A 26,228-nucleotide genomic window follows, 5' to 3' on the forward strand; every position below is an offset into this window, starting at 1 on the left:
GGAGAAGGTGCGAGCAGAGGGAGCAGGCAGAAACCTGCGCTGTCACCAGGTCTCCATTCCTCACCGCTGGCTCTCCTGTGCCGGCTCTCGGACACCGCTTGCAAATGATGTGTGGACGGATGAGCCTGGGGGACTGTCTGGGACTGGCGGGGGTGTTGGGGCTCAAACACTGTGACCACGCAGTTACCATCCCCTCTGGTTTTCTGTGTGTCCACCTCCACCTGCTAGTGAGCCCAGGTAAAGCTCGTGCAGAGCAGTCCCGGGTTGTCCCGTGCTGGCGATGTCCTTTGGCCCTTCTGACCTTGGCCACTCGGGCTGTCTCCGACTCACTGCTCTAAAAGAATCAGGCAGCAAGGATCACGGACAGGCAGTATGGCCAGGGGCCTGGGTGCCGGAGGCAGACCACGTGCCTGGAGATCCCGGCTCCTCTGCTTACTGACGGCTGAGCAATCTGTGGCTGAGTTACTTAACCTCTCTGTGCCTCCACCGGCGACGAAACAAGGAGCATGACAGCAGCCGACTCCCAGGGTGGCTGGGCTGGAGGAGGGGGGGGGCGGGCTAAATGTGCTGATGCTTGGGGCTCTAAGAAGAGCACGTGGCCCACAGGCAGACCTTTGTAATTGTTGGCAAATGCTCTGCCAGCACCTGCACTCCCGAAGTTTGTGTGATTGCTCAGAACACACTCCCGGGAGTGGGATCACAAGGTAGAACTCTTGTGGAATGGCCAGGAAAGTGCCTTTCAAAGTCCCAGCAGCACTAAGAAGAGCAAAAGTCTTTAGGTCTCATCGGTTAGCCCAAGAACAAGGACTCAGAGAGCTCGGAGGAACCGGAGGGCAAGTCCACCCTCCTAGAGCCCCAGGATCCCCGCTGCCAGCCTTCCCGCCAAGTCTCCATCCTCAGCCTCCTGCTGTAATGAAGCCCTGGTGCCCAGTCACCCCTGCGGCCCCAGGGTCCCCAGGAGAGAAGGCATTCTTCCCGACCCTGCAGGAAGCCTGGCCCAGCCCAGGGAGGCTTAAGTTCCAGCCCTGGGCTGCAAGCCACTTTCCTAGGGCTGGTCTTGTCTTGTCTTTTCTTTCCAAGACTTTTTCCTTTCTTCTTTTCTTTCCTTTTCCTTTTCTTCCTTCCTTCCTTCCTTTCTTTCTGATTTTATTTATTTGACAGAGAGAGAGCACAAGAAAGGGGAGCAGCAGGCAGAGGGAGAGGGAGAAGCAGACTCTCCGCTGAGCAGGGAGCCCGACGTGGGGCTTGATCCCAGGACCCCAGGAACATGACCTGAGCCAACGGCAGATCCTCAAGCAACTGAGCCACCCAGGTGCCCCTAGGGCTCATCTTTCATTTTAAATCCGTAACTCGTATCATTATTTCTTAAAGAGAACGCCCAAACTGCATTAGCTATGGGCCTCCCTGTAGCTCAGAGGTGCATCTGTGCCTAGCACCGATCTGTTAATTTGTCTGTTTCTCCCACTGAATTACCACCATCTTGTCTCACTCGGTTTTATCCCGTCCTCGGCACGGTGCCAGGGACCCAGGAGTGTCTGCTGCCTGAGCGAACGAATGAATGCTTGAGTGGATGAGAAGGCAGGCAGGAACCCCACGGCCCCAACTGAGACCTCTCTGTGAATTCCACTTGCTCCCATGGATTCCCTCCTTCAAATCGCCCGGTGCAGGCTCGCCCTTCTGCACCTGCCAGCCCTGCAGCTCCTCGAAGCTGGCTCCCCGGTATCTCTCCCAGGTCCCTGTGCCCACAACTGTTGCTCTTTCTTTAAGGTTATCAGCAACAGAAATCCCACCCTGCTGCCCATTTCTATATCTGTGACCGCTAAGACCGCCTCTTATCCACTGAGTGCCTTGGCCTCCAGTTCACCTCTGGGCCAGCTGATAACATTTACATTTTTTGGAGGAAATGCTTGAGCTCTGAGGGAGAGAGAGCCCATGTATGTGACTCCTCAGGCCTGAAAAGATGCACAGGAGCAGACAGGCTTCGCTTTCCAGGGTGAAGCCCCTCGGGGAGGGTAATGAGTCCTCCGTGTGTGCTCTGATCAGCAGCCCGGGCTCCCTGTCTTTGCTGCTGTGCTCTTTCCTCTGGGCAGTGTGACGGGATTCCACCCAGGGCTCCTCCGAGTGCCCCTCCAGGACCAGCACGCCACACATGCTCTCCGTCCCACCCCGCCCCACGCTACTGATGTTCATTTACGCCCTGGCTTACTGTCCATCTCTTCCCCTTGCCCTTCTCTGGCTTTTGGCTAACGCGTGAGCTCCCTGGGGCTCTGTCTGCCCAGGACAGTGCCTGGCACACAGAAAGAGCTCAGAAACAGCTATTGATGCACGATCAGAAGTAGCATTTATCAAGTTCACCTCCTACAAGTGCTCTGCTGGGAGCCGGGACACAAATGTGTTTCCAGTTAAAGCCTCTGGGCTGTAGCAGCTCAGCCTGGAATGCCCCACAGCAAGAGAGGAAATGCGCTCTCCCCAGAGAGGCCCACTTCTGCTTTTATGCCCGCAACCTGAACCTGATCGAGGGCTTGAAAGCACGGGACCGCAGCCGCCCACCCCTGCCAGGAAAAGGCTCGAGCACACACAGCCCCATGCAGATGCCCGAGAGGCAGCCGGTAAACACCTGCCGGGAGTGACGGACGTGGGCGTCACCAATGCGCCATCTCCTTCCTGCCGCTAGGAGCCTCAGCCGTCTCGGGTCTGTGGGACAAACGCTCCCGTCACCCTTGGCTTGGGTTTTCCTCTGAGGCACCGGCCTCCCCACAGGCCATCGGCTCTGACGCCAACAGGCCAACAGGCACTCAGGGTACGTTTGCCTCACTGGCTCGTTGTACAACGTTGCAGAAGTTAATTATCTTTTCGGAGTCTTGTTTCCTCATTGGGACTTGGGCTGCTTGAGGAGCAGTAGCAGCAAGAGAAGGGTCTGGAATAGGGTCTGACCTGTGGTTTAATAAATGTGGTGCTCGGTGGTATTGGCCGTGAGACTGGGCCAGCATCATTGAGACAGACGTGGGTTTCAAGAATGTTGCGGCTAGCTTCGCCAGTGTGCGCTCACCGTGGTTTTAATATGCATGTGTGCTGCTTTAGAAACGATCTACACGACGTGCCTCTATAGGCATATTCACACATATATATGATGGGTACGCACGTATATGCTGATACATATACACAGGTCTATATATACAGATATGTGTATACGCATAATATATACGCACACACGGAAGCATGCACACACCCCCACACTCCCTATTTCCCAGCTCTGTCTGCTCAGAGGGCCCAGGGGGAGGCTATCTCGGCAGCCACGGACATATCCATGACCAGATGGTATTTCTAGACACCATTCTCCACTGAAAGGAGCCAGGCCCCTTGACCATTGGCTGATGCCATCATTAACCAAGGAATAAGGCCAACACTACAGTAATGGGACAGACCAGCCCCGGCCCTCCACTTATGAGGCATGGAGGACACCCCCTGAATTCTGTGGGATGCCGGGCAAAAGCAGGAATGTAAATGGAATCACGAGGGAGCATCAGGCAAGCACCAACCAAGGGACACTCTGAAAAATGATTGGCTTAACGTGTCAAAAACATGAACATCACGAAATACAAGAGTGAAGAAGTTTTCCAAAAAGGCCATGTGCCCAGTAGGTTTTCTTTTGCTGGATAGGACCTCACTTGGGGGCCTCTGGTGAAATCAGAAGAAGTTCCGAGGCTCAGATAACAGCCGCGGACCCGTGCTAAGTTTCTGACTTGGTTGTATCACAGTTTTAAGAATCTTTGGGTTTCAGAAAAAATAGAGAGAGGACAGGATAGAACAAATATAGTAAAATGTTAGGACTTAAGGAATCCAAGTGAGGGGTATCCAGGAATTTTTTGGTTCTTCTTGCAACTTATCTGTAAATCTGTAATTATATCAAACTTGAGCAATTGGAAAAAATGTAATCGAAAAACATGCTCTGGGTTCATGTGCTGAGAAAAAGTGACTATAGTGCTTAGCACAATAATCTGAAGCTAGTATAATAACAATTATTATTACCAGAATGGTGTACATGGCACACAATGAGCTTGAAATGGATGGACGATATCATCGCTGTTAACATCATCGTCACCACCACCTCTGTTGTCCCTGGTGTGCTCGATACTATGTAGCAAAAACCAGTATCTTTTCTAATTGTTACTTCTAATTACTTCATATCTGCTTAAACTCCACTGTTTGAAAGTCTGCTGTGGAAACACCTGTTTCAAGTGACTCCAACACTCACCGGCAATGGTGAAAACTTAAAACCCAACCAAGAGGAGAGAGGCAGGGCCCATTTCCAATCCAGAGGTACAGATACACATCAGTTCAATTCTTTTCCATCATCTGAAACTCTGCTTCGTTCTTGCTAGTTCTGGGGGAACCCGAGGCCAAAAAAAAGCCCAGATCCTACAGACACAACGTGGAGCCTTTGCCCATAGTCCTCCTGGCCACCTAGAGTTTCTTTTCTGACCTGTCCATAAGCACCGTGCAGCTCAGTGACTGGCCCTCTTCTTCAGCACTGCACATTCCCTTATTCAGCAAGTAAAATCTTCGATTATGCTTCCAGTCCTGACCCACCCAAGATGGCGGGACTATTTCCAAGTCCAAGCTTCTCCCCATGGGTCTGCTGTATAGAACTGGCTGTACTCAGCCTGATTCTGAGATGGGATAAGTTCCCAATCGTCATGATTCTGTTTAACACATTCTTTGAGAGTAAACCCATGGTCCCTCCCTGTCATCTTTTGTCTCTAGCATTCCTCCTTCTTCCAAGACTCACAGGCCCTGTATCTTTAGCTCACTTTCTTCCTCTCACTGTTTCTTATCTCTCTTGCTCCATCTTCAGCCGATGGGGAACACTATGGCCATTGCTTCATTCCCTTTACAGGAGACCCAATACTGTGTCTGATCTTCCTGTGACCATGGGAAGGCTCATATTTGTATCAAGGTACCTGCATATGTAAAACTGATAAATCTCAAGGTCCAAGTGGCTTAGTTTTTACACAGACTCACATACAGTGGCCATAAGTTGGCTGGCCAAAGAAATTCTAGAAGTAATTCCATTTTTATGGATAGGTAAGTAGATAAATAAATAGATGTACTCACCAATAATCCTATAGAACAGTCATACACACACACACGGACCAACCCTCCTTCTTCTACAATGGCCGCAATTATATCCAAGCTGAGTCAGACACTCAGAGCAAAGAGAGACACCCCAGGACGACCATAGTTTTCCCAAGACAGCTTTCCTTGCTGATGGAAACATTCTCAATGTACACTGTTCAAAAGGGAGCCACCAGTCATATACGGTTATTGAGCACTTGAAATACGGTGAGTGTGACTGAGGGCTGCATTTCTCCTTGTGACTAATTTCAATGAATTAAAATTTAAATAGCCACACATAGAGTGGCCTCATGTGGACAGCTTAACTCTAGATCAGGAGCAGGCACACTCTTCCCATGAAGGACCAGACCGTGAGTATTTTCGGCTTTCAGGGCACACAGCCCTCTGTCACCACTGCCGTTGTGGTGTGACACATATCTGAAGGAAGGAGTGTGGCTGGGTACCAATAAAACTTTATTTATAAAAAAAATGACTGGGCCACTTTTGTCCTATGGGTCAGAGTTGTTTACTGACAGTCACTACAGTACGGTGTCATTTCAGACCTTCTCTGGGATGGCAGGCACTGGTCACAAGAGGCTGTTTCTAATCCAGGTTTTACTTACTTGTTTAATGAGAACACAGAAGGCCTTCCTCTTAAGAAAATGAGGCTGCTTGATATGCTAATGACCCTGCATTTTTCCTGAGGTAGAAAGTGTCCCCTCTTAATGGCATATCCCTGGGAAAGAAGGCCAAATTACAAAGATACCAAGATACAAGGGAACACCTCTCCCCGCCTACTCAAAGTCAATCTATGGAAGAAACCAGAAAAGACAACACATCTCACTCGTGCTGGAGGGAGAGGGTGGTCCTTTACCTCAGGAGGCTGAGGGACTGTCCATCTCTGGCACTCAGAGGAAACCGTCCTGGTCACGAAGCTCAAAGTGTTTGCTCACCACACCTCCTGGCGATGATTATGACATCTATTGGCATTTCCAGGTCAGAAAAGTTGATCCTGAAAGTAGTCCCGGCTGGGAGGGAAGAGGAGAAAAGTTCAAGTCAGTTTTGACATTTAGTTCATCCACTGCCTTGTGACGATTTTATTCACTTATTTGAGAGAGAGAGAGAGAACGAGAAGGGGAGGGTCAGAGGGGGAAGCAGACTCCCTGCTGAGCAGAGAGCCCAATGCGGGACTCGATCCCAGGACTCCAGGATCATGACCTGCACCGAAGGCAGTCGCTTAACCCGCTGAGCCACCCAGGCGCCCCATCCACTGCATTTTGAAGATGACAAAAGACCATTAGAAGGCATTCGCCCATCACTCCACTCACTCACCCAGTGATTTACACGTCAAGGTTTTTGTTTTGTTTTGTTTTGTTTTTTTCCAATAAACACCTATCCTGTTCCATGCATGCAGCCGAGTACCAGAGACAGAAAGATGAGGAGACCATAGTTCCGACCCTCAAGAAGCTCAGCCTCGTGGAGAAAACAGACAGATAAACGAACAACTCAGGGCAATGTGACACGAGGATGGGAGTGATATTTGGGAGAGCTAAGGGAGGAAAGACCAAGCCAGTAGGAGAAGAGCACGTGGGTTTTTAGTTGTTCTTCGCTCAAGGGAAATGCTGTGTGGCAAAAAGAAAAGGTTTGGAGAAAGTGTCTCTGAGGGGCGTCCGCGTGGCTCAGTCGGTTAAGCATCTGCCTTCGGCTCAGGTCATGATTCCGGGGTCCTGAGATCGAGTCCCGCCTCATGGCCCCTGCCCCATGGGAAGCCTGCTTCTCCCTCTGCCTCTGCCTCCCTCTCTCTCTCTGTATCTCATGAATAAATAAATAAAATATGTTTTTTAAAAAAGAAAATATCTCTGAGGAAGAGGATAGGGGAAAATGTAACTAGTGAACATGTGAGATCAGGGCTAGGAAGCACAACCAGGCCGAGGCCGGGTGGGAGAAGGCTCTGGAAGGCCCCACCTGAACAGTAAAAACAGAGACCCCCAGTTGAGCTCTTAACTACGTCCCACACACTGAGGGATATACTGACGCACGTTTCCTCACGAAATCCCGGAGGTGGTCTCAATGACTAGTCCCGCTTTATGGAGGAGCCGCCCGGGGCCTGGACCCATTCTGTCCAGCTCCGCAGTCCTCATCTTAGCCCCTGGGGCAGGTGCAGAGAGTAACGGCCCCCACCGGCTTGGGCCACCTCAGCAACATGGCTTTGCTCTGCCTCCCCACAGGGACTGAGGTCCACTTCTCCACCCTCTGAATCTGAACTTGACCACATAACCTGCTTCGGCCAGTGGGTCAATAACAAAAGACACAAATAAATGCTTCGACAATGCTTAGGCACAGAATATCCTCCTTTCTCGCGCCTGGAATCTTCTGCAGCCGCATCACCGCAGCTGAGCTGGTCCCCAGGAGGCACGGGCCATGCCCCTGAGCCCCAGCCATGCTTCCCAGACACAAGAAGTGTCCGATCAACCCAGAGAATCAGGAGAAATAATGAACGCTTGTTATTGAAGGCACTAAGGCCCGGAGCTACTTGTTATGCAGTGAAAGCTCACTGATATCACCACCAGGGAATCCTGACATGGCCAACAATGGTGATAAAACACAATAAACTTGCAACCTAGAAAGATCTGCCAGGAGCTGATGATTGCCCTGAGATGTGGAGAGCCAGGACCGAGGCAGGGTGGCTGTGGATGGCGGAGAGATGGAAGATTCAAGAGCTATTTTATTGTATTTAAATATTTTACTTATTTATTTGAGAGAGACAGAGACAGAGAGAGCAGAAGCAGGGGGAGCGGCAGGCAGAGGGAGAAGCGGGCTCCCCACTGAGCAGGGAGCCCGGTGCTGGACTCGATCCCAGGACCCTGGATCATGACCTGAGCTGACGGCAGACGCTTCACTGACTGAGCCACCCAGGCGTCCCTCAAGAGCTATTTTAGATATAAAATCAACAGGATTTAGTTACAGACTGACCCAAGGCTTGTCTAAGGCGCCTGGTGTCGACAATAAATAGATTCTATTTGGAGCTCGCCGGCGGGTGGGGCGCAGGATGTTTCCACGGGAGACACACAACGTGGCCTGAGCTGGAGAAGTCAGGGCTCAGTGTCACGGCAAAGGCAAGCTCCCGGAATGAAACTTTCTTTTCAGTCCCTGATATTTGAAAGAATTAAGGCGGAGTGCTCACTGCCCCAGCCTCGGACCTGCCGTCACCTCCTCTGAGGCCAGCGTCTGCTCGTAGCAGCCCACGGAGGGACCCTTGTAAGCTGTAACCCAGACCTCCCTCCCTCCCTCCCCTCCCCAGCTCACACTGTCCCCTTTCCCTGTGCACTGCCTCCTCACGCATTAGATTTCACCAGTGACGGCCCTTCCCAGGGACATCTTCACGGACTGCCCAGAGGAGGCCAGGCAGCGTGACTACCCAGGATTCCTTGCACTCCCAGAGAGCAGGTGTCACCGGCCTGATAGCCACCTGGGAGCACAAGGGTGCCTGTCCCACACCCCACGCTGCCACCACACTGCCTGCCGCGCACCGCCGGCCACGTGGGAGAAAGTCAGTTTCTAGCTCCTGAATGAGAGAATGAGCAAAACAATCCGTTCACCTATCACTCACCCCAGATGTTTCCTGCCACCTGCTCCCTTCCACACGCCAAGCCGAGTTACCACCTTCCCTTCAGCTGCCCAAGGCTTCCTGTGTGTCTCTCCGTTCCTCTGCGCTGGGATTCCCAGCCCCGACTGGCACACTGGCAACTAGGGGACTTCCACGAGCTAGAACCGTTCCCCAGGTGTCACCCACCCTCCAGACCCTGGTGCCCCAGCTCCTGACACAAAGCTGGGCTGCTAAATACACAGAAAACATACCTATCTCATGTTCCGTATCTGCTTAACGATCTACAGAGACTCTCCTTGGCTTTTATGTTTTTTTTTTTTTCTTAGGATTTTATTTATTTATTTGCGAGAGAGAGAGAGTGAGACAACACAAGCAGGAAGAAGAGGGAGAAGCAGACTACCTTCTGAGCAGGGAGCCTGACCCCCAGGACCCTGAGACCATGACCTGAGCCAAAGGCCAAAGCTTAACTGACTGAGCCACTCAGATGCCCCTGCCTTTTGCTTTTTAACCTGCACCCTGAAAGTTTCTTCTGGAATGTGACACCACGGCTCTCTTCCCACGCTCTGCTATTCTGCCCTGTCTCCCTGGATCCCACCTGCTTCCCCACCCTGCCCTCCCCCTGGGCATTCACCCCTTCCTTTCTATCCGGAGGACTGGCGGCCACCAGGTACCGGTCCGGGCCCCCAGCAGCCAACTGCTTGGCTAAACCAGGAGACTAAGCCGCAGGAAACACGTCCACCAGCTCTACCTACCGCACAGGAGGTGAGGGCCCATAAGCCACTCCTTCGCCCCTAACAGAACGTCACCATCGACAGCCCCTGCACCATCATGCATGAGAACGTGATAAATCTCCTGAGAGCGGCTGTTCTCCGATTTTGGTTCTTTGGGGAGCAGAGCAGAGGACCGGACCCGAAATTCCTCACCACTTCTAGATTGCTTAAGAAATCCCGGCCTTTCCCTCCGCTTGAGAAGCGATCATCTGGAGAATTGTGAACGTGAACGCAGGGCCCCGCTGAATAATAGTGCTGCCCCTTCAATACAAGGACGTCTCTTCTCAGAGGCCTGTGGCCACGTATTATCTTGAAACAGGGTGCCCCGCGGCTGCTGTGTCTACCAGGAGACACTGTGCAAGCCAGGATGTGTGACGGCAAACAGTCTTCCTCGGAGTCTGAGTTGGCTCCTTGTTAACACAGGCACCGTTCCGGCTTCAACTATTTTGCAAGGCCGTACCGAACAAAAGTGGATAAAACCAACATGGGATCACTTAAAAAACAAAAAAGGCAAAGTAAAACTAGTAGTAGAAATTGGGGCAGATACCACTTTAAAGGGCTGGCTGGCACTTTCCCAAACTAAGCCCTTTGTCCCCAAAATCTCTGCTCTTCTTCACAGTGATGTGACGCCCGCTGTCATGTGTATCATTTTGCGGATGAGCAAGTGGAGGCTTGAGGAGGGTAAGCAACTTGCTCAAGGTCACGGTCAAGATCGGAGCCTTGGTTGATAAACCAATTCCTCCCAGGACGAGTGCAGTGCACTTCACATGGGCGCTCTCTGAGCCCCTCTGCGGTGCCCTGCCCTGGTGGGACAACAACACACTCTCAGGGGTCAGCTGGTGGGGAGCCCACTGTGTGGGGAGGGGTGCGGGCACACGAGCCAGCAGCTGCACCACCCTGCGCAGGGGTCAGGCGGAGACGGTCAGCACACAGGTGGGTGGTTTCTTAATCTGAATTCCTGTCCAGAACACAGTGATCTCGGAGAGTGAGCTCAGCACGGAGACTGTCTGGCAGATCTGTCTGCGGAGGGGACAGGTGGCCCAGATGTAGGCAGGTGCAGGGGCCAATCAGAACCCGGTGGTGAGATGACCCAGAAATACCTGGAGTAGGAGCTGGCATGCCTGGAGCAGGGCTGCTGGCCAGGCTCGGTGAGGGGCGCAGGGCGGGGGAGCCACGGTGCTGGGGCTGACGGAGGGTGCAGGGCCTGAGCGGCCCCTTCTTGATGGGGCTGCATCTCCCCTCCTGGCCCCGACAGCTGATGTGAAACACGCCAGACGGGGCAGGGAACACAGCTGCTTGCTGGTGGGAACAGTCCTCCAACGCGGACCCGCCCCCACCGGGAGGGCTTCAACTGGGAGCAGCCCTCGGAGTGAGGGGATTTCTGAACGCGGAGGGCAGGTGCTTCTCTGGGAGAGGTTATCACTACCAAGGGCGAATGGATGAGCGCACAAGGACGCCAGCCCGGAGCTAAGCATCTCGTGCACCTGACTTCACGCAGCCTTTGCAGCAGTCCTCTGGTGGGGGCTGAGCGGGGGTAGGCAGATCCCCATTTCACAGATGTGCAAACTGCGGCTCTGCAAGAGTCGGGTCTTCTGCCCAAGGCCACGGGGCGGGAAAGCTGCCGAGGAGCTGTTCAAAGCCAGGGCCGCCGCCTACAAGTCCACGGCCGTTTTCCTCCTTCTCCAGCCTGACTGGGCCCTGGAAGGTCTTCAGTCCGTGTTCCCTCGCGCACACACCCCCACAGATCCACGAGTGGGGGGCGACACAGTTTACTGGTTTGTATCTGTGCTCTGAGTTCCCAGCTCTCTCCAAGCAGCTTCATCTTTGGGTTCCCAGCACCGAGCGTGGTCAGCTCTCAGAGCCCAGAAAGACAAAGACATGGGTGCTGCTCGCATGTGGGGGACAGACACCCCGACACGGCTGGTGATCTCCCCCAACATGTCCCAGTTGCGGGGCTCGGGCCACTCCCTCCTGGCCGCTGCCAGCCTCCATCCGCTGGGGTTCCTCCCACGTGGGTCTGGCTGAACCCCTCCTAGGGGCAGCAAGGGAGACCTGCGCCGCCCCTCATTACTGAAACAATGCAGGCCGTGCAGGGCTCCCAAACCGCAGCCTTGGCCATTTCCTCTCTTTACACCCCCTTCCTCTGAGCACATGACAGGGAGGGGCCCAGTTCCATGTCAGGGTTCCTCCAGAGAGGGCACTGGGCCTCTCTACCCTGACCGCCACTGTCACCAGGTCTTTCAGCAGGAACCTGTCTGTCCTCTGGGGCTCCCCTCATCCTCTCCTGTTTTATTTCTCTCAACTCCTAACCAGAATGCTGGATGGTTTTACCCCAGAGCACAAGTGGGGAGACTGAGGCTCTGACATGGAATTCACCTGCCCCAGTCCCACAGCTGCCCCAGAGCCCATGTTCTGCGGGCCCTGCCCTCCCCCTCTGCCCCCAGGCCTTCCCTGCTGGGGAAACGGAACGTGCCTTCAGAGCAGGGAGACGCAGGTCTCTGGGCTGCCTCCGCCTCCTCTGGGCCCCACGGGTTCCTCGGTGCTGCCCAGAACCACACACAGAGCTGGGAGGAACGGGGAACCGCGACGCACGGGTTTGTTTGCCAGGCAAGCACAGGCCTAATTCGGGAGGCCTGACTACGGACTTTCAAACAAGATTCTGTGGATGAGAGGGAGGAGGGAAGCTTGTGCTGAACAAGGGAAACCTCGAGCCAGAGGACAGGGCTGGCCTCACACAAAATCTTTCCATGCTGAATGTGACCTGGGACACCACCCTGAACCGTCCTATTTATAGTCCTTTGAAATATGGCTTGGGCTCCATCAGAAAGGATGAATACCCAACTTTTGTAGCAACATGGACGGGACTGGAAGAGATTATGCTGAGTGAAATAAGTCAAGCAGAGAGAGTCAATTATCATATGGTTTCACTTATTTGTGGAGCATAACAAATAGCATGGAGGACATGGGGACTTAGAGTGGAGAAGGGAGTTGGGGGAAATTGGAAGGGGAGGTGAACCATGAGAGACTATGGACTCTGAAAAACAATCTGAGGGTTTTGAAGGGACGGGGGTGGGAGGTTGGGGTACCAGGTGGTGGGTATTATAGAGGGCACGGATTGCATGGAGCACGGGGTGTGGTGCAAAAATAATGAATACTGTTATGCTGGAAATAAAAAAAAAATAAAAAATAAATTAAATAAAAAAAAAAAAAAAAAAAAAAAAAAGAAATATGGCTTGGGAAGGGGGGACTTTGTTCTTTTGGCTTCTTATCTGATTCTCAAGAACAAAGGGGAGGGAGGTGTAGGAGGGAGGCTCTGACCAGCTGTTGGTGTGGGCAGTGGGAGCAGACACACTGGACCCAGGAAACTTCTGGTCCATGTGCCCATGGGGAGACAGTCGTGGTGGGATGCGAGGGGGTCGTCCCAGCCCCCGACTCGACCCAACCTGGGGGACCTTAGGTCAAACAGCCAATGCCAATGAACTTCGGTTTTCCCAACTGTCAAAACACCAATAAGAGGAATGACCACAGAGCCCTGTTGAGGTTAAAGGAGTCCAAAACGTCCAGTACATGGTATTTCCTGGGCAGAAACTCAGGAAGGAGAAAAGGGCAGAGAGCAGCCAGAATTCACAAAACCCAGCACGGGCTTGCTCGGAGGGAGGTCTGCAGGAGCCTGTGGGCACCGGTGGTCTGGGACGTGGGGGTGTCAGAGCCCACCGGCAGCCCGGTGCAGGGTGTCTGTGGGAGACCCAGCCGCTGGGGTCCCTGGCTGCCGGCCTGCGGAGGGCGCGGGCGTCTCGCTCTCTAGGACATCCTGAGCTTCCCAAGCCGAGAGGAAACCCAGCGGGGAGGCAGGACTTGGCAGCTTGAAACTGCGGGCTGGCTTCCAGCCCTGGCTCTGCCTATTAACAGGCTGAGGAACCGCACAGGTCGGGCCTCTGTCTGAGCCGTCTGCTCAGCTATGAGACAGGGGGCAGGGAGTACCCACAATGCCTTGTCCTAGGTGTGCTCACCTGACCCTAGGGTCCAGTGGGCACATCACAGCCCAGCCCACGCTTTCAGCCTTAAATTCAGATATCTCCGAAAGTTGCACCCTACCACCTTCTCCGGGAAGCCCTCCATGATTGGAAGCTCTGTGTAAGGAAGAGCTGCCTCATCCACAGAGGTGTCCAGAGGACAAAGGGTCACTGTGTGGGGCACAGATCTAGTGATCAAGTGGACAGAAAAACCACCACATGGGAGAGTGCAAGTGAGGACCCAATTCGTGGGAGATCAAGCAAGAGGCCTCTAAACGTGCATGATGTTGCAGATGATGGCAGCACGCACTTAGAAAGCCCTTAGGGTGGACACCCTGCAGGGCACAGAGAGGTAAAGCAGCTCCCTCAAGGTCACACAGCTAAGGAGTGGCAGAGCCAGTGTTTTTTATTGGGCAAATCAATGAGTGAGTCAGAGAATGAATAATTGAAATCTTGGACTAGGGGAAGGTTGAAACAAGGGCACCGCTAAGCCTCTTTGCAAATGCTGGGATTCTACGATTCTTTCTTGTTTCGTGCTCTGCAAATACGCCACCTCTGTCACTTTGTTATCATTCAGTCTACTCACACACCCCTTCCCTCCACCCACTCCTGTAAAGGTCACAGCTTTTGACACCACAGCCCCCCACTCAGAGAATAAGAGAAACTTCTTTACTTCATCCCCGGGGCAGGTCGGCAAGAGGCAGACATACTCATACCCGAAACTGTTGTTTGGTTTGGGAGAGACATCGGCTTAATTTTTCTAATCCTAGAGTTCCCAGATCGGTTTTCTTCGGCTCAGTTTGTTCCCGGCCACAGGTAGAGAAGGAAAACTAACAGCAGACCTTCTGTTGGCACTAATTCTTCAAACAGCTCCGAGAGGCTTGTTTTTCATTTGAAATTTCTCTTAGGCGGTGGTGCATGATCTCACGGGCTTCTCAAGTCCTCTTTTGATTTAATTTCCTTTTTCACCAAAAGACTGAGGTTTGAAATTTCAGATTTTTGCTTTAGGAACGACCAGGAATACTGCCCTACCCCCCCCCCCCCGCCCCCCAACAAGGACATTCTTGTTTGTGGTAGCGCCTGTGTTTCCCAAGCAATGTCTTTCTTCATCACACCCTCCACCAGGTGGTAGGAAACAAACGGAGGGTTTCGGAGGGAGGGGAGGGGGTGATGGGTGAACTTGGAGGTGGGTATTAGGGAGGGCACGTATTGCATGGAGCACTGGGTGTGGTGCACAAACAATGAATCTTGGAACACTAAAAAACTGAAATTAAAAAAAAAAACACACAAAAACCAAAAAACAGTGTTTTCAAGGAGGAACAACAAGCAGACCTTTCTCTCCATTGTGACGATGTTATTAAAAGGGAATTTTTCAATGTTGCCAGAGCAACTTTTACTCATCACTTTACTCGGAGCAGGCCCTGGAGGTGGGTGGGTTTACACGTCTGGTGACAAACAGACTGAGCCTTCCTGCTCACAGCCCTGTCTGTGCTCTGCGACTGGCTCCCAGCCCTTTCTCAATCCCCAGGCACCGTGGGGCTCTCTGAATTCCATGTATGACAACAACGCAGAGGGTGAGGGCTTCCAACCAGCAACACGGGGACTCCGCGCAGATTTAAACTCCCGTCAGACAGCCACGGGTTAGCTAAAGAAACCCATCCAACCAGCACAAGTGGGGAATATGGGAAGAGGCTGGGAGCCCCACCCGTGGACTGGGACGGATACCCGGTGTGATGTGTTCTCCATCCGCACCCCTTAGGGAAGCTGCCTCACCCTTCCCAGTCTCCCTGATGTAGAGATATGTGATGATCCCAGGGATTACACGGGTGGAGAGTTGGCCGTTAGGAATTTGGGCTCTGCCAACTTTCTAGCTATGTGACTTGGGGCAAGTGGCTTCGCTTCTCTGAGCCTCAGTTTTCGCATCTGTAAAATGGGATTAGAGACAAAGTATGAGCAGTAATTTTATAGGGCTGTTATGGAGACTAGGAAAGTCCTATTAGAAGAAAGGTCAAGTCTGCTGATGGAAAGCACGCCTCCTGGCCCAGCCCCATGTGGAGATGCTGAGAGTAGACCCCAGCCACAGGTAACCCAAGATAGCCATCACTCTAGCCTCCACAGTTCAACTCTTGGGGTTTTCTAGGAAATCCACCAATGGAAAGGATATTCTTTGAACTCCGTGTCAAGGACAGAATGCACACAACCTCCCAGCTCCCTGCCAGTTCACCAGTTCACCTGCAAAAGACTTAGAAGCAAGACTCCTGGTTCCCAGGATCTGCCAGTTGTGTCTCTCCCTTTCTCTTTTAAATTCTGTTTCTGCCTTTATTCCTTGCCTTTGACTTCGCGTGCTTGCTGACTTCCTCACCTTAACAAGATTATTTACATACAAAATAACTACAGGGTTGGGAAATCAACTAACCGAATGTCCATGTCCGAGTTATTTGTTGACAGCTTCTTTCGGGGGCTTCTGGGGTGATCTGCCTCCCTGGGCCCACACCCCTTCACCAGCAGAACGTTCCCTGGGCCCCTCCCCCCAGGCCTCCCCTGGGGATGGAGCGATCTGACTTCCTAATGCCAAAGCTGGTTCTCAGCCAAGTCGGCTTCTGGTTCCGGTTCATGCGGACCTACTCGAGGGGAACGGTAAACTGTAGGGACAGTTCAAGGTGAGAAGGTGGAGGTTGGGAGGGGTGAGCTGAAGAAGACGAATTGGAAGCATGGGCTTTTGCCCTTTCACTCAACAGAGACGTAATTTTGGGCACACAGAAGGAAAATCTGCATGCGGGAGCCGTGTGACCTTGGGCTCGTCACTTCCACTGCAACATGGGGAAGACCCTTATCCTAGCCCAGCACTTAAGACGAGCTGGAGTCCAAGCAGAGTCAGGGGTGCAGATGCCGGTGGCTGTGAACGCCAAGCTCAGGGGTTTCCGTTCTCAGACCATGGGCGGCTCTCTGAGGACATGACACTCAAGAAAGGCAAGGGGGGGGGGGGGGAACACAGCCCTTTCGTCACCAGGCCAAGCGACTCGTGGGCTTTATTTTGGGCTCCAGTCGAGCCTTCCAAGGAAAGAGGTTTTCTTTTCTTCTTTCCTTTTCTTTCCTTTCCGCTGAGCCTTTTATCTCTGAAAAGGTAAATGCCCAATTAGATGGATTTTCATCTGTCATGTGGGGTTGTTTTAGGCTCTTTGAGCATGAAACAATATTTTGGAGTCATTCCACCCTCTCATTTAGAGAGGAAGCTGGGTTTGCTCTCGTTGTGGTTCTTCTTTTCTCTCTCTCTCTCTCTCTCTTTTTTTTTTTTTGGTTGAGTTTTTCTCAAGAGCCCTCTGCTAAGTAAATATTCATGAAGGGAATTTTTAGCCACTCTAGTTTGTTAGTTCAATGTGGACTCAAATGGATTTTTTTTAAATGTAGCATAATCTATCACAATGATATCTATTTGAGTTTTGAAGCTTTTGAAGGTAGCTGGTGAAATTCAAAGAAAGAATTTTCTTTGCAGACCCACATGGGGACCTACCAAAAGTCATCTGAAACTCCTTTTTTAATTCCGCCAATAATTTGGAATGTATGTTCTTTCCTTCTCGACTTCTCTGGATTACTGAGATTTTTAACTTATATTTCATATTCTTTTAAGGGCTCCTGGTTAGATAACTTTTACATATTTTAGAGGAGGAAGAAAAAGTACACACATACACACATGTACACAGACACACACACAAAGAGAGTCAGAAGAAATGGTCCAAACATCCCCAGGTATCTTTGGAAGGAAAAGCTTTTAAGATCAAAATATTCAAACAGTACTATCTGATTACGGAATAGGCCAGAAGGACAAGAGGGGGTACAGCCAGCCCCCACCCCCCAAGTTGGAACCTTGGTCCTCTCGGGAAAAAAAGCTAATGTCTATTGAGTGACTCGTTCATTTTCCACATCAACTGTACAGATTATCATCCCCATGACAAAAGAGGAAACTGAGAGCCAGGGAAGGTAGGTGATATGATCACTGAGCAGTAAGTGATAAGCCTCAGACTGCAAAACCTTAATACTGAAGTTTTCTGCTTCTCAAAGATGCTTCCTAAAATGTAAAGGTCTTTTTTTTTTTTTTTTAATTTTTAAAGACTTTTTTATTCATTTGGTGTGGAGGAAGCACTAACGGGGGAGGGGCGGAGGCAGAGGGAGAAACAGACCCCCCGCTGAGCAGGGAGCCTGGTGATCCAGGACCCAGGAGCAGGACCTGAGCCAAAGGCAGAAGCTGAACGGACTGGGCCACCCCGGTGCACTAAAAACATAAAGGTCTTAGTAATAACATCTTTTGATTCTTGCATCTTACTAGGGGAACAGAACACAAGGGTTCAAACTTGGGCTCTGACCAGTGGTGTGGCCCTGAGCAAGGGAGCTCCTTCCCACCTCCAGCTCTGTTCTTCCAGGATCCTGGGACCAGCCAGGCCCCTGGCTGCTGAAGGATCAAACGAGATGACAGGTGAGTGCAAGGTGAGTGCAGACCTGTCCAGCTGCTGAGAGACTCCAGCAAAGGAACTCCCTGGCTTCTGGCAGCTGGGTGAGTGAGTGCAGCTCTTGGTGGCACAGGATAGTGAAAAGCAGGCAGGACACAGCAAGGGGGCAGCCTTTCCTTGGGGCTGTTACCTGCCAGGCTGAGGACAGAGGCTTTCCTCAGAGGCTTTGATGAGCTCTGATTGCCACACTCCTGGTTCCCGCCCCCCATCCCTCCATCTGCCTCGTGGGGGCTTTGGTGGTTGAGGGTGGGAACCTGCTCAGGTCCTGCTACATTCTTGGCTGCTCTGGAGACATTCCTTTTATTAAAGTCTCTGCTCCGTTTGTTTCCTCCTGGAACCCGGAATGAGTCAATTTTTTAAAATACTTGCCCCTCTTCTGGGCATACCCTAAATACTTAATAAAAATTAGAAGCTCCTGAATTTATTACCAATGAGGCAGGTTCATGGCCTCATCCTATGGGCCCCTCCCAAGCCCCCCGGGGCAGGGTGGGAATTGTACAGTGCCATCTACCAACTGAGGAAACGGGAGATTCTGAAGAAGTTCAGGGACTTGAGGGACACAACCAAGGTCCTTGGCCGGAGCAGGTGGAGTGGGACAGGACCAGGAGCGAGGAGTTCTGAGTCCGAGGCCAGTGGTGGCCCTGCCTGGATCCACTGGACTCAGAGGAAGTATCCTGACCCCAGCGACTTATCTGATAGTCTTTCCAGTATAAACCATGATAGATGGTTCCTGACTATAGATAGACTGAAGTGCATATAGATAGCAGTATTCCGAAGCCAATGTCTTATCTAATGCTTGTCCCAGTGTAAACCATGATAGATAGTTCCCTCCTAGTGCCTCCAACTTGGTCACAGATCACACCTGTTACTCAGTCAACAAGACCACGCAGGAGGGGCCCGGGGCATGCAGCACCCTCACCTGTGTACTCCCCTCGGAACCCAGACATCTCTGTTCCTAGTAATTCCCTGTGTTGTGCCCTAGAGATAACCTTTGAGTTTCTTTATCAATCCTCAGCAATGAGAAAAGCAAGCTGTACTCTAATCCCGTCATTAGGCTCTTTCCAGTGGGGGTTATTAACAACCATTTAACATTAACACCAGCCTTGTATGTCAAGTGTTCTTCCACCAGCATTCTAGAACATTCCACCTTCTGTCAACTTCTCTATTTCTCACATGCTCTGTTTGGATACCGTGCCTCGAGCATTGAGCACTTTCCATGCCAACTCTCCTGCACAGGCTCTTAGCTGGGCTATGAGGAGGCCCCTCCAGGGGCAGACTCCTAAGCAGGATCTTTGATCCTCACTGAGCATCCAGAGAAAATGACCCACCGGCACTTCAGCCCCAGCCCCAGAATGCAAGGCTTGCTGAGCTCACACAGTTAGATGCGGTCCTGTGCCTGAAAACTTGGGCACTGTCCCCGCACACACTGCCCGCCATCCTTTAACCCCATCTCCCGAGACAGCCATTTAAATCTGAGATCAAGCATAAGGACAAGGATTAGAGATAAAGCACCGAATTTTATTTTTCTTAAAGCATAGCAAAGCAGGTAGTCTCTATCGTACATGCTATCACTGTGATGCCCATGACCCTGGGAAGATCCCAATTCAAGGTCCTGTACTCTGGCTGAGAAGCATGAAGAACAGACAGACCTATGCCTGGTCTGTTATTTTATTTTACTTTATTTTTCTGGGGCACGTGGGGCACACACCACTTTAATTAGATACCGGTTCAGTGCATGGAAGAAAATACCTTTGCTTTCGAAAGTCTGGTTCTCCTAGGTATTCAGACTCTATCTTCTCAGTGAGTCCTCCCGTGGGTCTCATGAGGCAAAGAAATCCGTTCCCTTCTCTGTCCTAGCCTCTCACTGCACACGCATGTGTTCCACCTGTACAAACCACTGCAACATACTCTTCACGCCCCTGGGTGCCTCTGCAGCACACAGTGACGTCTGGGGGCAGGCAGGGGTCAGGGGTTGGGGGGGAAGGATGGATCACATGTTCTTTCAACCCTGTATTTTCAGCATCTTGCATGATGACCAGAACATAATTAATACCTAATAAATATTTGTTCAACTGAAATCAAAACAAAGAAACCAATAACAAGACCCAAGGAACCATAAAACCCCAGGACTCCCAAGGAATGCTGGTTTCCAATGAGGAAACTGAGATGTAAACCTGCAGAAAAGAATATGGGTGTGGGGAGGGGAAACAGAGAAGGCTCACCTAGTTGGGAGCTTAGGAGACCGGGGAACGTTCCAGGTTAGCTCTGTCACCCAGTGTCCCATGATTTTCCCTCTGGGCCTCAGTATTGTTTTCATTAATATGAAAGATTGAATAAAATGATTTCTATGAAAATTTTCAGCTCCTGGAGTGGGAGTAAAATTGGTCCTAGTGAGGGCATCAAAGCTCCTCTTGGCCACATGCATTACTGGGAGTCTCCACAAACGTCACCTCAGCTCTGCCCAAGTTCAGAACCCAGACTCTGAAACTTCTGGGCCAACTCAATGTCCAGTGCTGAGAATTGCCGGTGAATGACTTCACTGATTGGGCGTGGGCTCTGGAGTCCGGAGCACTCTCTGTAAGGGAAGGGAGGAGGCCCCGCATGGATGGCTCTGTTTCTGTGACACCAGGAATATCTGGACGGTTCTGAGGATGGAGCTGGAGCAAAAGCAAGCAGGGTGCAGGCTGTCTTCATGAAGAAAGGCTTTAACGGCCCCAAGGCCATGTCAGCAGAACTGCAAACCTCTCATTTTGCAAAGAGTGAAACTGAGACCAGAGCCTGGAACAGTGTGGGTGCCAAGTTACAAAGCAATTGAGTGCTGGCCCTAGGGGACTAGAGCAGGCTTCCTCTGGGGCCCAAGGCTGGTCTTGTGTGCCCAAATTAGAGGAGGGAGCTTTCAGATCCTTGGGTCTGCAAGGGGGGTATGAAGTTTCCACACATGCTCCACAACTGAACAAAGTGCCTGTAAAACTTATTCCAGAATTTTCTGTGACTGGGCCAAGCAACAACTCTAGTGGCCAGTGGCGTCCGTCCTTGGTGCATATAGGATTTACTGTGAAGCAGGATAAGGAGATGACTGGTAGATTTTTTTCTTTTCTTTTCTTTTCTTCTTTTTCTTCTTCTTCTTCTTCTTTTTTTTTTTTTTACTTTGGTTGCTTTACATGGTGTGGGAGGGAGCCTGGAGAGAGGGTTAGGGTTTAGCTCCCGTAAGACAAAAAGCCCTGTCCAAATATAACTCCTCTGAGTCAGCAACCACAAAGTAAGGGACTCAAGCAAGGTGAACTGACCGGGTGATTCAAAGAAGCCCTTTCCTGGGGGTTGGGGAGGGAGGGCTGCTGAGAGTTTGCTTCCAGAAGCTATCCTAGCCTGGGGGGCTGCTTGGTGCAGAGGGCTACAGAGACCCACCTGGCACAAAGCCATACACACCCCTGAAGCTCCAGGACCCAAAAGGATCCCTCAAGGCCAGAACCACAGATGGATCCAGCCCTCATACCTTGGGGACCAAAGGCTCCAGATAGCCAATTCTGTGGAGGTCCCCAACTTCAGCAGGGTGCTAGTAAACCCAGCTGGGGGAAAGGCCAGTCTGTGCCTCCAAGAGGAAACCCAGCCCTGAGGTCAGCGAGAAGCCTGGTCAGAAGTCAGCCTCCTCGGCTGCTGAGGCAGAGCCTGGAGCAACAGAATCCACGCCCCCAGAGAGCCCTTGGCCCTCACTTCTGGCAACACTTCCTGTTTCCATTCTCAGGGCAGCATTCAAGAGGCACCCTGTGGCCTGCCAACCCAGTAAGGTGGGAGCAAGAGCCTGCTTCTGCCCAGGCCCTCGCCCTGTCCCAGGGGTAAAGCCTGGATGGTAAATGCGGGACTAGGAGAAGGCAGAGGCGGCACATTTCCAGGCTCGTGGGGTCGTCCAAAGACAGAGGAGGGAGCCCCCGACTCATTCTGTTATTTACTTATTCAGCAAAAACAAATTCTTTGTAAGATGAGATTCCCTTTCCCAGATTTGAAGTCAAAGGTCACGCGGACATGCACGTGGAGTGTGAGTGTGTAAACGTGCATATCCCTACATGCACACACATTCACACAATTACATGTAACACTCTGTGCCACACATCTGGAAGGTAACAATAAGGACCCGGTTTTACAGACACCGAAACTGAGATTCAGAGAGTTCGAGTCCGCTGCGGGAACATCAGAGAGGGAGACGGTGAGAGACCCGGATCTGGGCAAGGGCGGCGGAGGCTGGAATGGTGAACTCTGGTGGGTATTTTTAGTCCACCACGGGATTTCGGAACACGTCCCGGCCACGGTGTCTGGGGCAGGAGGGGAAGGTGCAGGATCTTGAGGGAGACCAGACACCCTGCCTCTGGGGCCCCCTCCCCACCTCCGAGCCAAGCGGCAGTTTCCAAAACGGCCGGCAGGGGGCAGTGCACCTTGCCTTTTGCGAAAGTCCCGGCGCCCCAACGCAGCTCCCGGGGGCAAGACCACCAGGCGACTCCGCCCTCAGCTTCTAAGAAAGCGCAGCTTTGAACCCCGCACGTAGTAGGTGCTCAAGGCACGTCTAGAAACCTGAAGGGCTGGATTAGGTGGATGAACATGGATTCCGTAGAGGCAGTAGGGAGGACAAGGAGAGAAGGGGCCGTCCGGCCCCTGCCTGCGCGTTTCATCCACAGGCCTTTGCCAACAGCCTTTCCCTACTGTGTGTCAGGCGCGGCGGCGGCGACTCCTGGACAACCTAATTCCCTGCTAATCTCGCTCTCCCCGCGCTCCCCCCTCCCCGCCCCAACACACACACTCGGCCTCAGAGCAGAGGTGGGCGCTCGCTGTCTCCCTGGGGGACCATCTCAGCCCAAATCTGCGGGGCCTGCGAGGAGGGTGAGTCAGAAGAGGCGAGGAGTCCCCAGAGGTGGGCACGTGAAAGCCAGGGGGATGCCTGAGGCGGCCCCGGGGCAAGGGGGTCACTGCCCTCAGAGACGGGGCTGTCTCCGGCTGCGGGACACGCAGAGCCCGCGAGACGCAGTGACCCGCCCAGCCCCCACCACCCGCTCACTTCTGGGCGCGCACGTGTCCACCCGCCGAGCGCCCCCAGCAAGCCCCGCGAGCGGCCAGCGCTGGCCAGGACCTTCGGGAGGCAGGCTGGAGGGACTCCCGGCCCCGCCGCCGCGCAGAACCCAGACTCTGCAGACGCCGTTCCCCAAAGACCGGGCCTGGGGCAAGGAGAAGGCCGACCCGGCGCAGTCTCAACCCCCATCTCAAGTTCAGCCGCACTTCCTCCCGCAAGGTCACGCTCAAACACACTCACGCTGGGCAAAAGGAGGAGCTCAAAGTTACGCCACGGTCCCGATTCCGAATCTAGCGGTGGTCCCATCCGGGGGCTCTGCCCCAGAGCAGCGGCCGCCCGCCCCCGCGCTCTGGCAAAGAGCTGCCCCTGCCCCACGCGGGTCACACACCCGAGAAACGCAGACAAGTTGCTAACTTTTGTCAGATTATTCGCTGCAGCTGCGGCGCCTAACGGGGTTGGGGCGGACTCCAGAGTTTTGAGTTGCCACCAGCACCACCCCCGCCCCGCTGCCCTGCGCCCACCCAACCCCTCCCTGCCCAGCGCGCCACGTCCAGCTACCGCGCCAACTTCTCCACCGTCTCCGGAGCAACGTGGGCCGGCGGCGTCCCCGGGGGCGATGGCCACCTCCCGGATGTGCTCCTGCTCGCAGCGGATTTGGAGGCTCGATCGCAACACCGTCCCGCTGCCGCTGGACCTGATCACCCGCAGCCTCCTCGCGCCCCCGCGCCCCTCGCTCCCACTCGGAGGCGCCGGAGCGGGCCGCCCAGAAGAGACTCATCCCAGCCGCGGCCCCGCTGGCCGCTTCGCCCTCTGGCGGCCCCGACCCGGGAGATTCCAGCCTGGCGCCGGTGCAGTGCCACCCCGGGGACCGCTGCCCCGGACCCGGCGCAGGCTCCCCGCTGAGGTCCCAGCAGCTCTTCTAATAACGGCTGAAGATCCCGGAGCCCCAGTCTCCTCTTGGGCCTCCTCCCTCTCCCAAAGACCCCAGTGACGCCGTGGCTGGGGAAGGGGTCTCCCTACGTCTGTCTTCCTCCAGGCGCCGGGGTCTTCAGTCCCACTTCCACTGTCACACCCTCCTAGACCCCTCCCGACCACTTCTGTTCCCGGCTCCGGGCAATCACCCCTCCACTCGGAGAACACACTCGAAACTGCCCGAGCCCCAACTCCGGCGGACGCAGTCCCCCGCGCACCCCGGCAGCGCTGGGCTCGGCGCGCTCACTCACCGCAGCTGGAGACACGCGGGAGTTTCCGCGGCTTTGGGGATGAGGGGCTCGGAGGAGAATAAGAGGGGGGTGTCCCGAACACTCGACCCCCTTCCAGCTCACAGCGCTCCGTCCTCCTCTCCCTCCTCGTCCTCCTCTTCCTCCTCCCTCTGGTCTTTGTCTTTGCAAAGTGTCGAAACTGTCTGGCATAGTGGAGCTCCGCCGGCAGAGGCTGGAGCCTGGGGAGCGGGGAGGCGCGTGAGGATGGGAGCGGTCTCGGGAACACCTTCCCCCGGGTGTAACGGGAGGGGCGGGCGGGCGGCCGGGGAGGGGCCGCTTCCCTGGCCGGCCGGGGCCGGGAGCCGGGCGCGCGGGAGGGGGGCGGGCGCCTCGGCGGCGCGCGGCCCTCCCCTTCCTCCGCCCAGCGCCCGCCCCCCGGGCCCGCGCTCCCCCCGCGCCCCCTCCGCCCGCTCTCGGCTCGGCTTTCCGCTCGCTCTGGGCTTCCAGCGAGCTCCGGAGCCACGTGGACCGCAGCCGGCTAGCGGAGGCCAGGCTGGGGAGACGCCGGAGGCGGCGCGGGGACAGGATCGCCGCCCAGAGAGGGCTCTGCAGGGACAGCTCCGCCACTCTCCGCGGCGAGGCCGCCGCCCACAGGCTGGCGAGACAAGGGAAGAACCGCCGGGGGACCTGTGGGGTCAGCCCCGGGGAGGAGGCGACGGGCGCCCACCGAGAGGACGTGGCGGTGCCCCCGAAGAGCCCGAGATGGGCGCGCACCGTAGCAAGAAGAGGCTGATCCCCCGCTGGCGACCGGGCAAAGCCGCAGACTTCCTCTAAGGGCGCGGGACTCGAGGTGGGATTCGGGGAGGGGAGGACCGCGGCGGGGCTGGGCCCCGGGTCAGGGACGAACCCTGGCCCCGTTCCGAGCCGCAGAGCGGCCCCCGCCCCGGCTCGCCTGCCCGCCGCGGGTTTTTCCTCCTAGATGCGGAGGCTGCACCGCCGCGGTCCAGAGGAGGGCGAGCGCCAGGTAGCGGGACTCCAGGCAGGAGCCGGACCCGGGGAGGCCTGGTGCTGGGGTTCCTGAGACCGGGCCCCTTTTCTGGCTCAGGTTTGGGGCTCGGGTTTGCCCTTTCTCCGTTAGAGGGAAGTGGGGGCATTGGAGACATCTTGCTCAATGGCAGAATGCCAGGCTTAGAGATTGAATGCTGGACACAAGGTTTAAGAGGCATTAAAAAAATGTGGCTGTACAGCTTTTATCCCCTCACAGGGATTGTACCTCTTTTGCAAGTTTTTCTGAGCAGTGCTAAGAGGAAAAAGGCACAGTGTGGCCTCAGGGACATTGAATTCTTCCAGCTTCCATTGCTTACCTTGGAGAGGTCAGTCTTTTGCCGTGGAAGGGGGTAGCTCCCTAGCCCATCGTTCTTCAGAGGGACGCTGTAGTGTGTGCTTCAGATTAGGGCCAGCTGGATGGGACTTTCTGCCTCTGATCCTGCCTTGCCTTCGTTGGATGTGTGATCTTAGACTAGATAGTAGCCCTGTGCCCCAGTTTCCTCTTCTGTGAAAACGGGTCTAGTAATTGTCTAGCCCATAAGGTGGTTGTAATAATCAACTGAATCTATACATGTTGAACCTTAAAACTATGCCAGTCATATAATAAGTACCGAGTGGAAGTTAGCTGTTTCGATGGTGGGCCTCCTGCCTGCGCCTCCACCCCTGGGCAGGGAGGTGGCCTGCCCCAGGGAATGGGTAAAGGTTGGTCCAGGAGAGCTCTTGGCCTTGGAAGGAAACAGGAGCTCTTCAGAGCAGAGAGAAGTAGAAAGGAGCAGATTGAAAAAGAGGGGGACGAGAGAGGGATAAATTCACCGCTAGGAAATTAACTACTTAGTAGTTAGGACTGTACCATTATATCCTAGCAGTCTGGAGAAGAGACCAGATTGGGCAAGTAAGTGGCCCCGATCAACCA

The 26,228-nt window shown here is 53.8% G+C and overlaps 1 long non-coding RNA gene across 2 annotated transcripts; it reads right to left on the reverse strand.

Annotated features, from left to right (window-relative positions):
* Nucleotides 1-1,283: 1,283 nt before the first annotated feature.
* Nucleotides 1,284-24,634, reverse strand: LOC116574755. Of its 2 annotated transcripts, none has more exons than XR_004279471.1 (3): nt 24,290-24,634; nt 5,990-6,143; nt 1,284-4,961 (listed from the first exon to the last, which is right to left on the reverse strand). It is a non-coding gene; the product is annotated as an uncharacterized LOC116574755 (long non-coding RNA). The 2 variants fall into 2 exon arrangements; XR_004279472.1 differs by lacking the exon at nt 1,284-4,961 and adding an exon at nt 4,968-5,851.
* Nucleotides 24,635-26,228: the final 1,594 nt, after the last annotated feature.

The sequence above is a fragment of the Mustela erminea genome, chromosome 16, assembly GCF_009829155.1.
Source record: "Mustela erminea isolate mMusErm1 chromosome 16, mMusErm1.Pri, whole genome shotgun sequence".
Classification (NCBI taxonomy): domain Eukaryota; kingdom Metazoa; phylum Chordata; class Mammalia; order Carnivora; family Mustelidae; genus Mustela; species Mustela erminea.